At 41.5% G+C, this 22,946-nt stretch overlaps 1 protein-coding gene across 7 annotated transcripts in view; it reads right to left on the reverse strand.

Moving 5' to 3' along the window:
* Positions 1–22,946, reverse strand: part of b4galt2 (UDP-Gal:betaGlcNAc beta 1,4- galactosyltransferase, polypeptide 2) — a 384,372-nt gene that overhangs the window by 348,545 nt on the left and 12,881 nt on the right. The window contains exon 1 of one of the 7 annotated variants that reach the window (XM_069938857.1): positions 20,167–20,224. The exons of the other annotated variants lie outside the window; for them this stretch is intronic. The gene's annotated coding sequence lies outside the window, so the exon portion shown is untranslated. Of the gene's footprint in view, positions 1–20,166; positions 20,225–22,946 lie in introns of those variants that run through there. 7 annotated transcript variants of the gene reach the window in all.

The following is a 22,946-nucleotide window of genomic DNA, read 5'->3' on the forward strand; positions in this document are numbered from 1 at the left end:
AATTGGGATCAAGTGATTGGTCATTGCTCGAATGGGTCGTTGTCAGTTTGCACAAATGGTTTGTTTACATTTCTTTCTTTCTTTGCATTCCTCTCTTTTGTATGCATATCTTTTCTTGAGTACAGTTTTTTTGCACTACCAATTAGTGGTAAATCTGCTTCGCCCACAGGGTTGTATGTGATATCATGTATGTACTCTGACAATAAATCTGAACTTTGGGGACAATACAGAGGAGTTTTGCCAGGTGATTATGGAAATTGATTGGCCATCTTATGAGGAGAGGTTAGCTGTTTTCACACCGCAGGCGAGCAGAGATCCTACTTTGTCCTGGTGAAATTCCCAGGAATTCAGGACCATCCAGACCTTTCGCACCACAGTCCAAATTCCTGGGAATTTGCTCTCCTCAGCAATTTAGGCGGCCCCACCCCCAACTGATGACACATTACGCACTCGCAGGAGTAAGAGTAAGTTCATCCCCCCGTCCGTCTGTCAGTCGCTCACCCGCCCACTAGCTCCCTCCCCCCACCAGCCACCAGCCCGCACACCCCCTCCAAGCCCCCCTAAGCTTTAGCACATTGAGATGATGCTACAATGCTAGATGAATGGCTGACTTTGTTTCCCATAATCCCTTGTGCAGCTGAAACTGCTCTGGGAAATCCAGCTGCTTGAGGGATTATGGTTAACAAGGATGGCAATTCATCCGCTATTGTGCCACTGCCTTGACTTGCTGAAGTTGCCTGCTGTTGTCAGAAGGTAAGTAGGTTTTGACTTTAATTGTCTACGTGACGCAACCCGCAAGCGCTGATGTCATGAGGCTTCCCCTGCTCAGCCATTTGCCTTTTCACATTGCAGGGAGAGGGTGGTCCGGGAAAATTTCCCGGGGCCGCAGCCCTACCTACGATGTAGGGGCACAGACCCATTTAAAATTCCCAAACTGACCTTTTCACACCGCATGTTCACAGGAGAGTGCCCAGGAATATTTCCCAGGTATCTTCATTTTAGACTGCAGTGGGAAAGGGCCTAGTGAGCAGCCTGGTACTATACTCATTTTTTAAAATACTTTATAAATTTTAAACCACAATATAATTACATTACATTCAACTGTAAACTATTTTTTAAAAATTATTATATATGGTAATGTACTCCTATCCCCCTCAACCCCGGAGAATGCCAAGAAATAAAACATTTATACAGAAAAATCTACTGGAGGTTACTAAGAAGTGAGGTTTTCAGAAAGTCAATCAAATGTACAAACAAAAATTTTGTAAATATGGGCTCCATGTTTTCCAAAAAAATGACATTTATCTCACAACTTATAAGTAATTTTCTCTTGTGGCGGCTCTTTGCAACCACCTCGGCTGCCTCACAAAATGAAGGACGAACACGATGATCCTGCAGGCTGCACAAGGCCCGCAGCGCTGGCCACAACGAAAGGAACCTAACTGGCCTATCAAGGAAAGTGGATCTCAAATGCACCAATCAGCACTGAGGGGGCTTTGACCACGCCCCTCATCTTGAGAATAAAAGCAGGACTGTGAGCCCAATAAAGCTCAGTGTTAACTACACTCAACTGGGGTTCGTGATGTTCTTTCTGGGAACAGTGTCTTTGTAATTATTTGGATTGTACAAACATACTCATTGGCTGGTAAAGGCACAGACTGGTCCACCTCCTGATGACACTCTCCCCTGGACTCTTCCCCTGTGGCCTAGGCCATAAAGGTCGAGCCACCTCTCCCTTCCCTGCATTTCCCTAACTTGGATTCAGGCCAGCTCAAGTCTTCAGTACAATAAAGCCTATCATTCCCCTCAGTCTATGTGTGGTTATTGGGACAACTGGTAGTGCCCATCAGTGTTCTTGCTGAGCTAACCTGCCTACAGGAACATAGGCCTCAAGATTTGGGGGAGTAGATTTTAAGAAAGAGTTAAGGAGAAATTGCTTCTCCCTGAGAGTAGTGAATCTGAAATTCTCTGCCTAAGGATACAGTAGAGTCTGCTTCACTGACTGTATTTAAGTCACAGATGAACAGGTTTTTAAAGAATAGGAGAAGTAACGGAGATAGGGAAACAGGTGAGTAAATGGAACTGAGGAATCAGCCATGGGTTGTATAAAGGAAGGGGATGAGTCAGAGATTGAAAACTTGACTGAATGGTGAACCAACAACAACCTTGTTGTCACCAAAACAAGGAGCTGATTATTGACGTCAAGAAAGCCAGAGGTAAACAATCCAGTGATCATTGAGGGATCAGAGATGGTGAGGGTGAGCAAATGTGGGTTCTTGGGAGTCACCATCTTGGAGGATCTTTCCTGGACCCGACACACCAATGGCATCGTGAAGAAAGGATGTCAGCGCCTCTACTTCCTCAGAAGTTTCCGGAGGTTTTGTATGACACCAGAATCCTGGCAAATTTCTACAGAGGTGTGGTGGAAAGTGCTGACTGGCTGCATCACAATCTGGTATGGGAACACCAATAACCCTGAGCATTAAAGCCTTCCAAAAGGTAGTGGACACAGGCCAGGACATCACAGGCAAAACCTTCCCCACTATCGAGTACATCCACAGGGAACGCAAGCGTCAAAGGGCAGCAGCCATCATCAGAGACCCACATCACCCAGCACATGCTCTGTTCTCACTGCTGCCATCAGGAAAGAGGTCTAGATGCCACAAGACTGACAATAAATCTGACATCTGAGTGGCAGAGCAGGTTCAATGGCCTACTCCTGCTCCTCCTATGTTCTTAGTTCTGTTGGTAGATCTGAGTTAGGTCCCAATTTGCTGTAGTAGTTGCTTGCATTATTAAAGTAACACTTTAGAATATCCCAAGATCAAAAACCTGCTGTTTAAATGAAAGAAAATCTTTCTTCCTTATTGCAGAACCTACTGTATATCCATTATTTTGTCATTTTAATCTTAGTAACTCTTCCACATTGAGACTTGGATCAGATTGACATTCAATCAACAAAGGGCAGGCTTGATTCTATTGCTGACGTATTAGTTAGCTGAATATCCAGCCCTAAATCTTCATACAATAAGACTAAGATCAAGTAAACACGGCTAAATATGAATAACACAGATCACACAGGGCATGAGCACCATTAGATATATCTTAATTTAGAGATAATACAGTAACAGAATCACCCAGCTCACGAGCCTGCGCCGTCCAATTACACCCATGTTACCAATCAGCCTACCAACCCATACATCTTTGGAGCATGGGAGGAAACCAGAGCACCCATATGATCATGGGGAAAATGCACAAGCTCCCTACAGATGGCGCCAGATTCAAACCCAGTTGCTGCAACAGCATATGGATAGTTTTGCTGATGCCATGATTGAAAATAAAAACCCAATGCTGGAGAAATTCAGCAGATCAAACAGCGTACTTTATATATCAAAGATCACCAACATTTTGGGTCTGAGCCCTTCATCAAGGTATGAACAAAATGTAGGTAGCCGCCTAAATAAAATGATTGGGGGGCGGGGGGGGGGGTGCAGGAAATCAAGCCATGAACACAATATAGGCATGTGCCTGAATAGAATGGTTGGAGGAAATTTATTTTTATTTATGATAAATGTACCATCTTTGTCATATTCAGTTGCTGAGGGCCAAGAAGGACTTGCTTCCAGTCCATTTCTGAGCTGTGGGCAATGCATGTGGATGAAGCCTTGTAATATTGAATGCAATTGCAAAGCAACAACCATGTGGTCTTGACACTGCAAGGAAGGCAGTCAGAACATGAGCAAAACATACACATGCACAGATAGGTAGACAGAATGTGAAATTAGAGGCAGCATGGAAGATGAGTTTAGGGTAATGGTGACAACCAAGGGAGATGCCTTCCCCAGAAGACTGCCATCTACTGACATCAGTCAATGCCAATTTGGAGGCTGAAAATTGTTCTGAGGATTTATAAAGGGTTGGGAGTCTAGACAAGGTTGCAAACTTCTAGTAGTGGTGGGGAGGGGGGGCAGCAGAGGAGTTAACCATTTGTCATGACCTTGAATTTAAATTTAAATTGGTCATGGTCAGGCGAGAGACCCACTCTGGGAGTGAGCAAGTGGTTGGTGGTGAGATAGAGGGAGGATGGGAGTGGGAAGTGTGGGAAAACATAGGGCTCAGTGAAGGGGAATGCTGAGAGGAAAGCAAACAAGGCTAAAGGAACCAATTGGAGGAAAAACAGAGGAAGGACGATTCAAACAGGGATCAGTCATCAGATGGGAGGCGTTGCTGTACAGTGTGAGCAAATGACGTTTGAGAAAGTTTATCAAAAATCTTTATCAAAAATCCTCAATAAAACGTAAAAGATGCTTGGGAGAAAAATGAATTCCGAGGGTCAGTGTTGACATGCTGTTCTGTGAGAACACCAATCAACAGTGTAGCTAACAAAGTGTCAGCATGACTCCATGAAGTGAATGGCCACAACAATCCTGGATTTTAAATACCAAATTGTCAAGAACCTTAATTTCTATTTTATCATCCACATTCCCACATTTCAGAAAATCAAAGATTTAGATATTACAGGATTATTATTCGTGCAGTTGGATAACCATGTTGAGGAACCTTGGGGGGCATCTGAGGCACTCTAGTATTTGCCAAAGCCCTTTCCTGCTCACGGTGTCGAAGGCTTTGGAGAGGTCAACAAAGGTGATGTAGAGTCCTTTGTTTGTCCTCCATCAGCCAGCTCCCCACCATGACTACCAGCCCCCCCACATCTCCATCGGGCACACAAAACTCAAAACGGTCAACCAGTTTACCTATCTCGGCTGCACCATTTCATCAGATGCAAGGATCGACAACGAGATAGACAACAGACTCGCCAAGGCAAATAGCGCCTTTGGAAGACTACACAAAAGAGTCTGGAAAAATAACCAACTGAAAAACCTCACAAAGATAAGCGTATACAGAGCCGTTGTCATACCCACACTCCTGTTCGGCTCCGAATCATGGGTCCTCTACCGGCATCACCTACGGCTCCTAGAACGCTTCCACCAGTGTTGTCTCCGCTCCATCCTCAATATTCATTGGAGCGACTTCATCCCTAACATCAAAGTACTCGAGATGGCAGAGGCCGACAGCATCGAATCCACGCTGCTGAAGATCCAACTGCGCTGGGTAGGTCACGTCTCCAGAATGGAGGACCATCGCCTTCCCAAGATCGTGTTATATGGCGAGCTCTCCACTGGCCATCGTGTCAGAGGTGCACCAAAGAAGAGGTACAAGGACTGCCTAAAGAAATCTCTTGGTGCCTGCCACATTGACCACCGCCAGTGGGCTGATCTCGCCTCAAACCGTGCATCTTGGCGCCTCACAGTTCGGCGGGCAGCAACCTCCTTGGAAGAAGACCGCAGAGCCCACCTCACTGACAAAAGACAAAGGAGGAAAAACCCAACACCCAACCCCAACCAACCAATTTTCCCCTCCAACCGCTGCAACTGTGTCTGCCTGTCCCGCATCGGACTTGTCAGTCACAAACGAGCCTGCAGCTGACGTGGACATTTACCCTTCCATAAATCTTCGTCCGCAAAGCCAAGCCAAAGATATGTTCCTTTTCCTGTAATTTAAAAAAAATCATTCGAAACCCAGAATATGAAGGGGTGGGATTTTGCCAAGGTTTTGACATCAGTGAGAAATAATTCAAAAAGAGCTCCCTAAATATGGCAAAACAGATCATGAAAAATACATATCCTGAATTAAAGATTATTAACTGTAATGCATGACAGCTTAGCCTCTAACAATGCATGATTAACACTGTGCAAAAGAATACAAAACTCCATTCAATAGTATGTCAGTTATGATGTGTAATCTATTGTCACTTCAGGACATTTATGAAATCGGGCTTTGAAAACTGAAGTAGTTCACCTGCACAAGTGGCTGAGGGTGAGCTAGGATTGAGTCAAAGTCACAGAAAGGATTAATTCAAAAGGCTATGATAATGATAGGCTGAATACTCTCAAGTACATATTGATGGTTCATGTTTTATAATACAGACATTTGAGGGAAATAATAGTTACAACTGGATTCGGTCTCCTAGACCCTTGAATAAGAATGCTCACCTATAGATATTAATGATATAGAAGATGGCATAAATTGTAATTTTTTTTAAATTCTCGTAACATTGTGCAAGAAATACCCTAACAAGACAGTTTAAATTGATGTGGATGGGAGCCCCCTGGAACATTCAATATGCCTTTTGCTTGCAACAGAGCAGCTTAACCTCTGATTAACACTGTACAGCACACATGTCAAACTCTGGCCCGTGGGCCAAATTTGGCCCGTGATATAATTATATTTGGCCCGCAAGATCATTTCAAAAATGTATTAGAGGTGGCCCGCTGGCCGCCGTGCCAGTATAGCGCATGCACAGTAATACAACACATCCCAGAATGCATTGGCGTCAGCCCACTAATCGCCCCCACCTCCTCTGTTTACGTTGCAGGGTCTCACCGTGGACTCTGGTTTTGGGGCCTGGCCGGTGTCAGGGGAAGCCAAGGCCGCATCCCAGCGCCCGGAACCGGAAGCCTCGGGCCTGACCTCGCCAGGACCGTTGCCCACTCCCACTCCCTGCCGCAGGCCAACCCGCGAGTCACGGTGACGGAGCCGCTGATCCGCCGAGATGCCGTGCTGCAGCGAGAGCCGATGCCCCCGCACTGTCGTTGTCCAACCCGATCGCCCGCAAACCCCGCCCTCCTGAGCGGCCTGAGTAAGTATTATGAACTTTAATCTCAGGATAAAACAATCTTCCAATAGTTTCATGTCACAGTGATAAATATATTCCTGGTTAAAAATGGTCCTGCACCTAGATACAAGCTCATTAGGCATAAAATTTGAAAAGTGTGTAAATCAAGGGATATCTGTACCAATGGAAAAAGGGCATGACAAATAACCCTGCTAGAGTTCATGCCCATTTGATTGTTTCAGGAATCATGTTATTTTCCCACATTCTCAATAGCCCTCAGATTTTACTATTCAACAGCACACTAGCAACATTTGAGAAATCCTCTATAGAGAAATATTATTTATTGAATATTTTATTTCTCATTTGTTAATGCTTCTGGAAAGAGTTTATCCAAAACTATTATTAAACATTTATTTTATTAAGAAAAAGTTTAACATTACATATGTTGAAAGAAGAGAAAACATGCAGATGTTGTTGAAAATTTTCAATAAATATTTAGTTCAGCCCTCGACTTAGTCCAAGTTTTTAATTTTGGCCCTCTGTGAATTTGAGTTTGACACCCCTGCTGTACAGCATTGAGCAAATGGGTACAAACTACTGATATGCTCTATCAATGACTCCAAAGACTGAGAGGGAGATGATGGGTTTTAAGACATTTTAGATTGTAGCTGAACTGACTCCATGTGTTCGAATAGGGGGATAGGGGGAGAGGGAGGTCGATCCTTATGGCCAAGTCACATGGGGAGGAGCTACTGGGGAACGAGTCATCAGTGGGCAGGCCAGTCACTCATACACAGTAGTATATACATATCTCCACAACTACATTCAGTCATTCTTTGTTGAAACATAGTATATGCCAATTGTGATGTGCACTACATTGTCACTTCAGTACATCCATGGAATCAGGCTTTGAAAACTGAAGAAGTTTTCACTGTACAAATAAAGTGGCTGGGGGCGCACTTGGATTGCGAGGTGGAGATTGAACCGTAGGTGTTGGAATCTATGAGCGAACAATGAGAGGCTGGAAGAACTCAGTGAAACAGACAGCATCCAGGGAAAAAAAGTGGTGGCGCTGCTCGAGCTGCCGCAACGGCAGTGCTGCCACTGGTATGGAGCTGGAATAGCAGAGAACAGAGACACAATGTTGCTCCAAAAGGGTTCAACTGCCTGATCCTAATGCCAGTGGCTCAGTATAGTCATTCAATGGCCTGTTAAAAAAGCCATCTGTGAATTTTTAACTAGAATCCTGCAACCACAGGCCTATGCCCAAGATGGCAGTGCCTGTGCTCGACAGTGGCCACAAAGGGTTGAAGATTCATGGAGCAGTGGACTGATGCAGGGCACCAAAAATGGGAAGAACACCTCTCACCCCCCCCCCCCCCCACCTCACTGAGAAGGAGAAGCAAGAGGAGACAATCCTATGGGACTGTGACCATGGCAGCAGATGAGCAAGGGACTCAGTGGCTGAGAGACCCACAAAGGCTGCGGGCGACTTGCAGTTGGGGGACACAAATGGTCTGTGGGCTGCTGGAGACTGGCTTGTGAGAACCAGATATCAGTGATTCAAGGAGTGCTGAGGGCAAGAAGGACTTCAGATGCTGAAGGCTTTCTGATCGCATTGGAAGTTCGAATCTGGAGCTCGGGTTGCCAATGGAGTATGTGTGGCTGCAGGAGTGCTCCAGGCAAATCCATGGACATTCAGTGACTCTCTTTTCCTTCTCTTTCTCTCGTATTGTAAGGGGTGCCAGGGAACACTAATGGTGACTCTCTGCCTTTCTTACTGCAAGGAGAAGGACATTTCATGTAATATTATATGTTCTTTACTAATGTATAACAATAAAGGAATCTTAAAATGTCGGTTAACATTTCAGGTTGGCCCGTGTATTATCAATAAAGTGGGAAGAGGAGTTGGCAAGCAATTAATAGGTTTGTGGGGATGGGGGGGGGGGGTAGAAGATTTGATTTAATCTTGATTGTAAATGATTCTAGGCCAACTTTCAAGGGAGTAACATCTGGAGGTGAAAGGAAGCAATTTTGACACTATAAAATGCCAATTGTCTATGGTCTTGTACCTGTGTGTTGAGTGTCAAATTTGTAAAGTTCTGCTGCAATTGCTGGAGAATACAAAACACATGTAAATTTTTATTTCAGGACTATATTCCTAAGGTTATAGAGGACTACATACTCTGTTTCATTTTATGTCTGGAATCAGCATCTTGCAGCGCTAAGTACAATTCAGAAAGAAAAAAGTTCAATTAACAATCTAAGCAGCTAACATAGAAACATTTCCAAATACATAGTATTCACAGTATGAATGTATTTGGCAGAAAAAAAATCCAAATATGCTTATTGGAATTAGAAAGCGTTCAAAATGCATCAATTTATTCAAATGTCATTGCGATTATTATTAGGAACATTATCGTCAAATTAAAAAGCTGTAAGATCAAATTTCATGTTGAACTCAAATACCAAAAAAATGGAAATGACACTTTATTGCAATGACCAACTATTTATGCATAGTTAAGGCACAATCTTAAACTATTATACATTCATTACCTGACTCAAGTGAATGTAAATTGTCTCACTTTTCCATTTGAAGTCAGGTAAATTCTTCGTGCCAATATCACATCAAAGAGTCACCAGAAATAAATTAATTATCTTGTTACTTCTGGAACTTTTCATTCTCCAGTGGAATTTCTGATTGTAGGATTAATGATATAGCCATTTGACCCTAATGAAATTAGTGTTCCATTCCCATATTTGGAGATTGGTCCTTGACAGATGGAAAACATCAGGTGGATGCTCTGTCTTGCTAAAATAAATCTTTAAGATCTATGCTGTTTAAAGAAAAACAAAGAAATAAAGGCATTCATATCAAACATTTGTAGAGCTCGTCGAAAGAACCAAAGACTTGTTGATGCAAACCAAGGCTTTTATTAGCAAAAGACCGGAGCTCTTCACAGGTGGCCGAACAGTCCGGAATGATCCGACCTGGCTAGGGACACAACCCTTTAAGGCCCAGACAATAGGTGCGGCTTAGCTCTCAGCCAATCGCTGTAAGCACAGTCTAGATACAGTAACTATATACACTATGTACATTGGTGATAGATCTGTACTATCACAACATTAATCCATTCTATATTTTGCAAACAAATGTATAAACACACCACTACATTGGGCCAATTTACACTGACAGCTCGACAGTAGTTCCACAGGGGAGAATGGCCAGCTACAATGTAAACTCCAGTCACATCACGGTGAACATTTCCAATTTCCAACACCCAAGGTTTCCAAGTTAATATCAGTCGGTATTGAACCAGCAGTTGTACAACATGTACGTCTGACTTCGAGCAATCTGTATTGAGAAGGGACAATGAGTTTTAAAATGGATAGCTAGAAAGATATACGACTTTCATCTCTCTGGGCTAGATTTGAATAGATTGCAAAATCCAGCAATATGAAAATGTCACTGCATTAATTGAGTTTAAAAAGTAATTTATGATGGCTATGACCTTTCAAGTTGTCATTATCTCCGATAATGAACATTCCTTTAAAATATTGGAGAGCTTTGTGGATGTATGGAGGAAGCTTCAGAGCCAATTCAGGCTCCTGATATCATTGGTAAAACCTAACAGATTAGTGAAGGAAAATTATCATCCTTGGATGAGAATTTCACATGCGGCTTCATTGAACAAGAACTAGTAAGGGGTCAGGCTCATAATGTTTGAGATTTCAAAAAATTTATCCACCCTCTGCATTCACTTTGATTCTTCTTTTGATGAAAGATGTCTGGCTTTCCCTGAGGAATGGAAGACTCAAACAGGCAAGGCTTGTAGAGCTCGTCGAAAGAACCAAAGACATGTTGATCCAAACCAAGGCTTTTATTAGCAAAAGACAGGAGCTCTTCACAGGTGGCCGACCAGTCCGGAATGATCCGACCTGGCTAGGGACACAACCCTTTAAGGCCCAGACAGTAGGTGTGGCTAAGCTCTCAGCCAATCGCTGTAAGCACAGTCATTACATACTCTAGATATTGTAACTATATACATTGGTGATAGGTCTGTACTATCACAAGGCTATCAGTCACCATCATGTTAAGTTTCTACAGGAACTCTATTGAGAGAGTACTGACCAGCTGTATCACACTGTGGTACGGTTTCTGTAGCGAACTGAATCATAAGTCAATTGATAGGACTATAAGAGTGGCAGAGGGGATCACTGGAGTCTCCCTCCTCCCCCCCCCACCTCCACATTGACTCAATCTACCGGGACCATTGCCTGAAGAGGGTGCGCAAAATCACTGAGAACCCCTTCCACGCTGCACACAGCATCTTTCAGCTGCTCCCATTGGGAAAGAGATACAGGAGGATCAGAGCCTTCACCTGAGGAACAACTTCTTTCCACGAGCAGTGAGAAAGCTCAACGACCAAAGGAACTGTTCATACTAACCATCCCAGGCTCTCATATTCACAAAATATTTAGTTATTTATTTGTACGTATGAATACTTCTGTATATGTTTTGTCTGTATATGGGTTATGTCTGGTCGTATGCAGGTCTGGAGAACGTTGTTTTGTCAGGTTGCACTTGTGCAATCAGATGACAATAAACTTGACTGGACTTGAAGATGTTGTGTTATACAGGAGAGAGAGGTACAAATGTCTCTGGAGGGAAGTGCAAATCATGGAAGGAATACACATAATCGATGAACATGAGGAGCAAGTGAGGTACTCCTGCTCCTGAAGGAGCAGTAGCTCCTCCCCATGTGACTTGGCCATAAGGATCGACCTCCCTCTCCCCCTATCCCCCTATTCGAACACATGGAGTCAGTTCACCTACAATCTAAAATGTCTTCAAACCCATCATCTCCCTCTCAGTCTTTGGAGTCATTCATAGGAGACCTGCAATCTCAAAAACTGGCCAGTTCTAGAGTTGGTGGGGTGGGCAAGGGGACATTATCTGAAGATTCTCCCGTGGTTTTTCCAGAGGCAATCTGGGAACTCTGCACCTGCCCTTTGACTTCACTTCCACAATCATGATATTGGAAGCATTACTTTTCCCACATGTCCAAATGTTCAGTGAACAACTGAACCTTGCATGAAGATTGGATCGTTATCCATGCTGTTTGCTAGCCAGAACAGAAATAGGGATACTTAAAACAAACTTTAGAGCTTCTGGGTTAGGAAGGGGGTGAAAAGAAAATCAAATAAAGAAGTAACTGAGGATTCCCACTGCTGATAATTATTTGATGCTCCATGTTAGAAGTTCACACTCCTCCCACCCTCTACCCTCCAGTGGAACTATCTCTGATGAGAAAAATGTTCAAGGCGCAAAATCTACAAAAGAGAGTTTACAGAAGTGACTTCAAGTCATTTATCGAGAGACAGGCTCAGAACTTCTACAGGCTGGTTCTCAATGACAAAAGCGTGCTATAAGTACCTTGAAGACACATTCTGTGCGTATAGAGTAAAATCAGCATGAACCAGGCTCCTTCTGCTCCTACTCAACCAATGTTGCTCTGACAAGTAATTCCAAACATTTTCAACTTTCATGAGATTAGGAAGCATTTTGTACAGTGCAGTTTCCATCATAACACCAAGCCGTGCACAGAAGCCGTCTGCATATTTTGCGCTCACTCTGCATATTTCACACACACCCATGGTTTTCCTCCTTTTGCTCAAACTGCCTAAATAAAGTGCAAGGCAACAAAAGAAATCCAACATTTCACATAATGTCCAAGGGATGTCCTGGCTTGGGAAGGTAAGAAAAGAGGCAGTGCCTTTCATCTCCAACCATGTTCCAATCACCAGATGCCCGCCACATGGAGCTCCAGAGACTATCTAGATGTCTGGAAATGGAGAACAATTTTTTTTACTATTAAGCATATATTTGATGATTTTATATCTATATAGAGGCTCGATGCTGCTCTTCATTTTTCACTCATCTATTATTTCTGCGATGTGGTACTGGGTGCAAGTTCTCTGCCTAAAAATTGATTAGACAGCAAGGTTATAAAAGTTAATGATGAAGGTTTGCCTAATATCAGGGAAGGTGCTATTTAAGCCATTTCAAATTTATCTTCCAACATAGGCAGATGAGTAAGGAAAAGGTATAGAACCTGTCTAGTCATAGGTCTACAATTCTTTTCAAAAGGATAATCAAAAATGAGAGCTTATCCGTGCCAGCCCATAAGGATATAGTTCTGATATCTGGAAATATTGCTGACTGCAGGATTAGAAATCTGATATATTAAATCACTAATGCTATCCAAGGAGTTTAATCCTGAAATAATCTCACCAATTCACATGAACATCAAACAATGATCTTCACCATAAATTCAAAATCAGCTTGGAGTTAATAGTGAATTACTATGGCACAACTGTGCCTGCAATTTAGCCCAACACTGAACCATTTCTACTAATTATTTACGTACTAAACCTTTTAGTATCATTGACATTTTAAAATTCACAAACAATTATTATCTCTTGATTTTGCTGCTGAATACTTTAAGAGCTAATAAGGAACAGTTCATTCATTTACTTGGTAACCTACAGAGATCCTGGTGGGATGCTGGGTGTATTTATAGCCTACATAATTTAAAATGGTTGCCAGATAAGAATGTGAATTAATTCACTCTTACACATGCTTGTGTGGTGAATTCCAAACAATTTCATGATAGAAAATGAACAAGGTTCAATTGCTCAATATTCTTTCTTAATATCTACACATCAAAGTTTATTGCCCTGTTGGCTTAAGATAGACCAGCTACTTGAACTAATTTGGGCCACATGGCAAAGGCATTTCTAAAGTGCCAATAGATCAGGTAAAATAGGAATGAAGAAATGGCAAAACATGTCCAAACTGACAACGTCTCGTGTTCACAGTCTGAGCACAAAATGAACACTATACAAAATGATGAAGGGTGTTCTTCATGTGAAGACAGGGCACTTCATCTTCAAGGACTCTACTACAGTCTCTTTTGACTGTTGCTCTGCCCCAGAGCAAAGTCAAGTTAAAAACAGAAAATGCAAAATACACTCAGCATTTCACAAAGCATCTGTGGAAAATGAATCAATTGACATTTCAGGTCAAGGACATTTCTACAGAACTGGTGGAGACAAAACAAGTTGGTTTTAAGAAGCAAAGTGAGTGTGGAGGGAATGGATAGGTACAGAGGGAATGCCTGCAATAGGGTGAGGCAAGGTGCTGTGTGAACAGTTGGAAATGGAACATCCAGTTGACATGCTATAGGGAGAGAGGTCTAGGTGCCACAAGATTTGAACCACCAGGTTCAGGAACAGCTGCTCCCCCTCCACCATCAGACTTCTCAACAACAAACTCAATCAGGGACACATTGAAGGACTCTTACTTTTGCACGTTATTGATTTTTTTTCTCTCTCTGTTTGTTTACATTTCTTTATTTGCTTACACGCATGCATATCTTCTTGAGTACAGTTTTTTGAACTACCAATAAGTCTGAACTTTCACTTTAACAAGGAGGGACGGGAGAGAGAGAAGAGAGGAGAGAAAGGGGGAAAAAAATTAAAAAGCAGTACTGCTGGAAAGAGACAGAGAAATTCATCCAAGATCTCTGATATAGGACCTCAAGAAGAACTGTCCAGTTCCCATACAGAAGTGAATCACTGAAATTCTAGAACTCAAAATAGAGTTCAGAAGGCCATCACCTGCCCAGTTATAACAGAGCAAGAAGCCACAGACAGATTATCAGAGTGAACATGGGACAGAGAATTAAACTGAATGCACCACAAAGCAATCCCCAATCTGCATTTGGTTTCTACAATCTCGAGGATGCGACATTCTGAATAATGAATGCAGTACCGAAGATTGGAAGATGTGCAAGTGAACCACTGATTCATCTGGATGGATTGTATGGTTCTCCAGAGGTTGAGAATAGGTATGAATAGATGTTGGAAACGAAAGAGTAGACCAGGAAATTGCTAAAGCAATAATCCTTTCATAAAGGTGAAAAGGGGATGCTGCAGAATGGAAAGATGGAAAGATCGATGGTGGAGTTCACTGAAGAGACAGAACTTTTTTTTGCATTACTTTTCAATTTCTGCCACCTTCCTTGTATGTACCTGACCTGCTGAGCATTTCCAGATTTTTCCAGCTTTATATTAGATTTATGTACCAAGTAAGTTTTCCCCTCATGTTGATTTACTTTCTACTTTAGCAAGCTCATAGATCTATCACTTTCTCAACTTGGCTGGCCTAGTTAGTGGTAGTGTTAATGAACCACTCTTGATAATGGGCATAGACGCAAAATTATAAATGGAACCCATGAACCATGTCCTTCCACCTGTATAATACTCCCCTCTGGCAAGTCCATTCTAATAGTGGAACAAGACAAACCCAGAAATTGTAGAACAAGCCTTGTCTCCAGTAATGCAAGCAAACTGCTACCTTTCACTAAATTAGAAAACTCCATGGAACCCAGGGATTTCCCTTGCACAATACACATAATCAGTTTCAATTACCCTATCATTATGTCTGTTGCTGTTTGAACCACAGCCCTGCATTATTCATCTAAAAACAACTGTGTATAATATTAGTCTCCTTATACTAGGATCTAATGCATTGGATATGTCTCAAAGAAGGTTTATGGATCTAAAAGTTTGGAAGAGTGAAAGGGAACTTGATTGAAACCTGCAAGATCCTGAAGAGTTGCGTCAGGTGGAGGTGGAGAGGTCGTTTCCTCTTGCAGGAGAATCTAGAACCAAGAATGAGCATTTACAAATAAGTGGGCTATCTACTGAAGACAGAGATAAGGCAACTAAAAAGTTCTCTGAGGTTTCAGAGCCTTGGGAACTTTTTCTCCTCAAAAGGCACTAAAACAGACACAATGATAATTAAAAGATTTATAGCGAACATGTACATTAAGCTGCAAGATAAGGAGAATGATGAAATAAACCATAAACCTAAGCTGAAGTGGGAAAAGGATTTAAACATAAAGGTAAAAAATGAAGTATGGGAAAAGTTATGTTCTGGAACTATGAAGAATACAATAAACACAAGGTTATGTATGATACAGTATAATTGGTTACACAGGGTATATATTACTCCTCAAAATTTAAAAAAATGGGACTCAACATTATCAGATAGATGTTTTTACTGAGGGAAGGAAATGGGAACAACAATACATGCAACTTGGACATGTGCGAAGGTGAATACATTTTGGGAAGAACTAAATCAGATACTAAATAAAATTACAAAAATGCATACCAAAAAAAACAGATATTTCTTTTAAATAACATAAGAAGTAAAGAATTAGGCCTCAAATTGGATAAAGCACACAAAAAAATTTATTATGATAGCCTTAGCAGTAGCAAAAAAATGTATAATGTCAACTTGGAAAATGGAAGAGAGCCTGAGAGTACAGCAATGGTACATGGAAATGAATAAATGTATTCCATTGGAAAAAAATAACATATAATTTAAAAATTAAAGTCACAATGTTTAAACAAATTTGGGAACCATATATGGAACATATTAAAGAGAGCATGCCTAGGACCTCCATCCCCTAAAATGAAAATGATAAGAAGACAAAACTACTAGATTCAGTGTGTAATAAATAGATGACGCATTTTTCTTGTTTATTTTCCTTTGTGTGAAGATATTCTTTTATGGTTTTATTGTATTGTATATGTTGAATACCAATGGGTTTTGGAGGGGAGGAAGGGAAAGGGAGAAAAGAAGGGAGAAAAGGTCACTGTATAAATTTAATGAGAAATGTTTGTACATATTTTGGTTGACATGATTCACAGTGTGAAAAATTAAAAAAAAATTTAAAAAGACACAAACAGAGTCTTTTAATATTTTCTGGCAGGGGCAGATAGATTATTGATAATTGGGGCCAGAAGGTTATGTGGGTTTAGTGAGTCAAGTAGCATCCTTGGAGAGAAATGGTTAGTGACATTTCGTGTTGTGACCCTTTACCGAATCTAAAGTAGGAAAGGGAAATATCAACTATATAAAGAGGGAGATGGGGGGGCTGAGTTGATAGGTATAGGACAGAAGAAAGGGGAAGAGTTGGAGAGACAAGGAGAAGAAAAGATAACAAAGGGGAGAGGGGTTTAAAAAAAGTGAAAACAGACGTAGTTAAAGAAGAGATGAAACAGTGGAAACAAAAGTGGTTGTGGTTACCAAAAATTGGAAAATTCACTGTTCATGTTGTTGGGAATGCTGTCCAAAAGAAATACAATGTGTATTTCCTCAAGTTTACATTCAGACTCATCCTGACAATGGACGAGACCAAGGTCGGACATGTCACGCCTTTGTGGGAATGGTGAGGAGAATTAAAATGGTGAGCAACTGGGAGCCCTTGCTTGGCCCCACTGATGGAGTGCCGGTGCATGGTAAAGTCACCCAATGGTCTCAATGATGAAGAGGAATGCGGTTAGGCTAGTTTGGACAAAGTTCACGTAAAAGTCTGCCTCCCCTGGAAGGTTGGATTGTGACCTTGAATGGAGGTGACAGGATGGGTTTTGCACTTACTGTGATGACAGCAAGAAGTGCTCAAGATGCTGGTGAGGGGGAATGAGCAGTCCGGAGAGGCACACAAAGGCGGTCCCTGTGAAAAGCAGAGAGGGGTGGGGAGGGAAACTACTGTGGATGGATGGTAATATAATATAGATTTAAGGTTACAATATCATATCAGCTGTGATATTTCTAAATCGGGAAGCAGGCTCCTGAAGGCAACTGGTCAACTCCTATTTCTAATTCACAAGTCTGTATAGAATTGCCCCATCAAAAGATCTTTTCAAAAATAACTGAGATCAATGTCTTGAGATCAGAAGCAGTGGAGATAATTTTTCAATTACCATGCAAGGATCTAATAGACAGAACAAAGGAAACATGTTATAAAAGACCTCACAGGCTGGTATTCAGATTTAAATACACAGTATTCCATCAGGCATCTCATATTTCAAATAAAATGACAGAATATTAATTACATGCTCCGTAGAAGAAACATGAAACAACGTTTCAACTGTTTCTTGAAAATATTTCGAGAGCATCAATCATTTCTTCTTCAAAACAAACATTTGCACAAAATTCAATGTTTTGTTAATTGTGCCCACAACCAGCTATTTATCAGCAGATATATTATAACTTTGTGGGTCTCTCCAGAGAGCATCATTGCAGTCTGACATTGCAACTTCTTAATGCCATCAATATTACTGTCTCATTGACCATATAAAGGTTAGACTTTTTTAAAAAAAACATCAAGGCATACAGCATTGAATTATTGATGTGCAAACAGTACAGCAAATTCAAGCATGGGGCAGATTTACGATCGACTCAAGCATTCAATTGTTCTGACCACAACCTCACCCACCAACATTAGCTCACGAAAGCTGCACTGCACGGCTCATTCTAAAAATACACTGAACGAGATAAAGTCGCTGTGTGCGCACATTCAAATGAACTAAATGTAGCACAAACGTTTCATCCATTTCAGTCTAAATATCCTTTTAGTGCAACAAGAACTTGTTAATTATGCCAAAGCAAAACAAATGTGAAGTCTCTTGAAATTTTAGGAATGCAAGTTTAATTTTGAAAAAGTACTTTGCTAGTCTCCTTCTCGGTCTTTATTTCTTTCTCTATTTATTTTGACATTATTTTCAAAAGTAAAATAGTGTAGATGTTTCAGGTGGTCAGAGAGAACAATTGATTTGGCAATAACCTTTCTAGCACTAAATTCATCCAAATTAATCCAAAATTCCTCATTCATCCTGTTAAATACTACAATCTTTCATTTTAAGTCCAAGTCTATTAACGTCACCTGTCCCAAGATGCAATGATGGACGTTTTGTGAGCAGACTTGTTAAATTCCCAATACATAGTACAAAACAGTCAACCAGTTTACCTACCTCGGCTGCACCATTTCATCTGATGCAAGGATCGACAAAGAGATAGACAACAGACTCGCCAAGGCAAATAGCGCCTTTGGAAGACTATACAAAAGAGTCTGGAAAAACAACCACCTAAAGAAACACACAAAGATCAGCGTGTACAGAGCCGTTGTCATACCCACACTCCTGTTCGGCTCTGAATCATGGGTCCTTTACCGGCATCACCTACGGCTCCTAGAACGCTTCCACCAGCATTGTCTCCGCTCCATCCTCAACATTCATTGGAGCGACTTCATCACCAACATCGAAGTATTCAAGATGGCAGAGGCTGACAGCATCGAATCCACGCTGCTGAAGATCAAACTGCGCTGGGTAGGTCACGTCTCCAGAAGGGAGGACCATCACCTTCCCAAGATCGTGTTCTATGGCGAGCTCTCCACTGGCCACCGAGACAGAGGTGCACCAAAGAAGAGGTACAAGGACTGCTTAAAGAAATCTCTTGGTGCCTGCCACATTGACCACCGCCAGTGGGCTGATCTCGCCTCAAACCGTGCATCTTGGCGCCTCACAGTTCGGCAGGCAGCAACCTCCTTTGAAGAAGACCACAGAGCCCACCTCACTGTCAAAAGACAAAGGAGGAAAAACCCAACACCCAACCCCAAGCAACCAATTTTCCCTTGCAACTGCTGCAACCGTGCCTGCCTGTCCCGCATCAGACTTGTCAGTCACCAACGAGCCTGCAGCAGACGTGGACATACCCCTCCGTAAATCTTCGTCCGCGAAGCCAAGCCAAAGAAAGGAGAAAGTACAAGTAAGAGACAGAACAAAAGAGCAGAATTTCAGGGAGCGATTAGTTGTTACAGAGCAAAGTAGAATAATTTCACTATTTTTAGATTCATTCTGGAGTCTGATAAACGGTGGGGGGAAAAAAACTTTGTGAAAACGGTGGTGCTTGACCTCGTACTTGTGAATTTTCTTCCAGACAGGAGGGGGAGGAGACTGTGTCCGGGAAGGGATGAATCTTTCAATGTGTCGGCTGCTTTTCCAAGGCAGCTGCTTTTCCAGGTTTAAGTCTCAAGTTCAGTTTAATGTCATCTGATTGTACAAGTGCAACCTGTCATAAAAACATTTGCTTGGCTCCAAGACGCTTGGTTTCCTTTAATTATGTTATTACAAGCTCGCACTTCCAGCAAAAAATCTTTAAAGAAAAATCTAAACCAGACAAGGGTAAGGTGACTACAAAGAGCAAGATTGAGATCTAGGGCAAGGGAGACCAAGACAACAGGAGACCAGTCTTTGCACCACGGTTATTAATGTTCATATGTAAAAAGCATGAACTTGTGTCCATTTACACCAATCCTACATTAATTTCATTTATTCTGACATGCTTTCATAGGAAAACTTTAAGAGATTTTGCCACAAAATTCTCCATTCACTCAAAGGATATGTGAACCAGCATCAGCATCTTCTCTCTGGCCACATCACCAGCTTATGTGGCCCTAATCTGGCAACCAAACTGAACAGGATGTGTCATTTCAATGTATCTGATACATGCACTCTAATTCCTACTCTGGTGTGGGAGGAGACAGGTAGACAGAAAAGAAGAATCATGGACATACCCAGAGCTTCCTTGAAGAAGTGCAACATCCCCATTGCCTCATCGGAACCTCTAGCCCAGAATTTCTGAAAGTGGGAAAGGAGCATTTGGAATGATATTGATAACAGAGGTCATGCATCAGGATTACACACAGTTTATGTAAATGGCAGAAAGAGTGGACCACTTCACAAACTGTCTATTGGATATTTCTATACCACATAGAAGATAAAACAGGACAGTTCAGAAAGGGGCCCTTCCACTCACATGTCTAGGCAAAACAATGTCCAAATGTACTAAAACTTTGCTGCTTTGCACATGATACTTATCCCTTTATTTCCCCTGCAGATTCATACATCTATCTAAAAACATCTTAAATGCTATTATTGTATCCCCGTCCAGCACTCCTACTGGCAGCACATTCCTTGCATTTTTGTGGCGATATTGCCCCACACATCTCCTTTAAACTTTCCCACCCTAAATGCATGTTTTCTAGTACGTGACATTTTTGCACTGGGAGAAAAATTCTAACTGTCCACACTATCTATGACTCTCATAATTTCATAAACCCATCAAGTTACCCTCTGCCTACGATGCTCTTCAAAAAAAGCCCAAGTTTGTCTGCCTTCTCTTTATCCCTTTACGGTAAGATCTGTGAGAGTTAGCAGTTAACACCTTACCTACCTTAGGACCCACAAAACTGAGTTGAAGCTGTTCATTCTCAATCACAAAGAGAAAACAAAATTGCATCACACCACAATAGAGAAGAAAGAAATGGACAACTGCAAAGATCTGACAAACCTCATGTCAGTATTATCAGTGACTGAACAGTGGGAAAGCTCATCTCTACTCTCACTCTCAGCCTGTTGTTAGAAACATGCAACTTATTAAGTGGGAAGTGAGGAATTGAATATAGAAATTACTCATTTTGCATAATTAACATAAAATTAAAATACAAACTATTAGTGGATGCCAGAATACAGTATTTCAGAAAGTTTTGATAGAAAAATTATTCCAATGGATTCCAACAAAATAACGTGTCACAGCTGACTTCACCATTTGTCTGCATCTGTGTTTTCAGGTAACAGCAATGTCTTGAGGGATAGATTTTCTGGATCAGAGCCCAGAAACGATTTGCACCATTGCACTCATTGGCATATTGGAATAAATCTTATATCTCAAGAGCTAGTCAACGGTGATCAGAACTTAGAACTGCATAATATCAGTTTTCTCCTCACGGTAAGGCTTGGCTTCATATTATACTGTTTATGATAAAAATAACATTTATGCCTTGATTTACTCTTCCTTAAAACAGTATACAATGCCGCACATCATTGAGGAACGTTATCGACTAAAGGATTGGTCAAACCGACAGGCGTTCGGAGCCTAGAATGAACTTAAGCACAACAATGTACAAGGTGAACAGGTGTGGTAGGTTCCAAATACACAACAGGAGCAGGGGAAAGCCACAAGCATCCACTGCTTTTTAACAATATATGGATAATCAAATCTTGAACTTCACTTTCCAAGTTCTGTAACCCATGTTCCTCCCAGTAGTTTAAAGTTCCATCTCAATTTTTAATATATTTAATGACTCGTATCCACAGCTCTTGGAAAATGAATTTCAAAATTCTCAAAAAAGAAATTGCTCCTCCTCTGAGATTTAACTGGCTACCCCTGTACAATGAATGGATGTGGATAGACTATTTCCGTTAAGAGGAGGAAAGATTAAAACAAGAGGACATGAGTTAAGAATTAAGGGGCAGAGGTTTAGAGGTAACATGAGGGGGAACTTCTTTACTCAGAGAGTGGTAGCCGTGTGGAATGAGCTTCCGGGAGAAATAGTGGCGGCGGAGTCAATTGTATTATTTAAGAAAAGGTTGGACAGGTCTATGGATGAGAAGAAGATGGAGGGTTATGGGCATTGTGCAGGGAGGTGGGACTAGAAAGGGGTGTTGGGTTCGGTGCGGACTAGAAGGGCCTAATGGCCTGTTTCCGTGCTGTAATTGTTATGTTATGTTATGGAAGATTGAGAGAGAAATTTCTGGAGAGGCTGGACTCATTAGAAAAAAACTGTGATCACTGGTTCTGAACATACCCTCTTGAGAAAATATTTTGTCAGCATAAAGCCTGTCAAGCGGCCTCAGAATACAAGTTTTAATGAGCTTGTAACACAATAATCTTCTGAACTCCAGAAAGACATTTTCCTCAATATAACAACTCCCTTGTCCAAGGAATTAATAAGACAAACCTTCCTTAAATAAGATCATGAAAGTGTGGAATACCCCAGCTATGGTCTCAGCAATGTCCTCTACCATTGGAACACAAGAACCTGACCCCCGGTGTTCATTTTATTTGTTAAAAATACCATTGTTCCATTGGCCTTCCTCAATATTTGCTGTACCTAATCCTCAGATCCATCTCTCCCCCTGTCTCTGCCACACAACAGCTGTACCTGTTTTATTAAATTCTTCCTTCCAAGATAGGTAATCGCATATTTACATTCTGCCATCGTTTCTGCCAGCTTTCATCGCTTGCAGACACCATGTACTCACCACAAATTAACTAACTCTAATGGACGAAGATATTTGGAATAGAATAAGTGCAAGTTCTTTTGGTGCCATTAAATAATTACCCTCTGTTCCATGGAAAGTATTTGCATTCAATGTCTTTATTTCTAGCAATCAGTGACACATCTCCACCAGTGTAAAGTTGATGATTGTGTGATTTATTTGCCATAATCAGTGGATAATCTATTTGACTTTACTTGAAATAAGGAAAGATACAAATGCCAAATAAAGGAAG

Source organism: Narcine bancroftii, chromosome 5 (assembly GCF_036971445.1).
Source record: "Narcine bancroftii isolate sNarBan1 chromosome 5, sNarBan1.hap1, whole genome shotgun sequence".
Lineage (NCBI taxonomy): Eukaryota > Metazoa > Chordata > Chondrichthyes > Torpediniformes > Narcinidae > Narcine > Narcine bancroftii.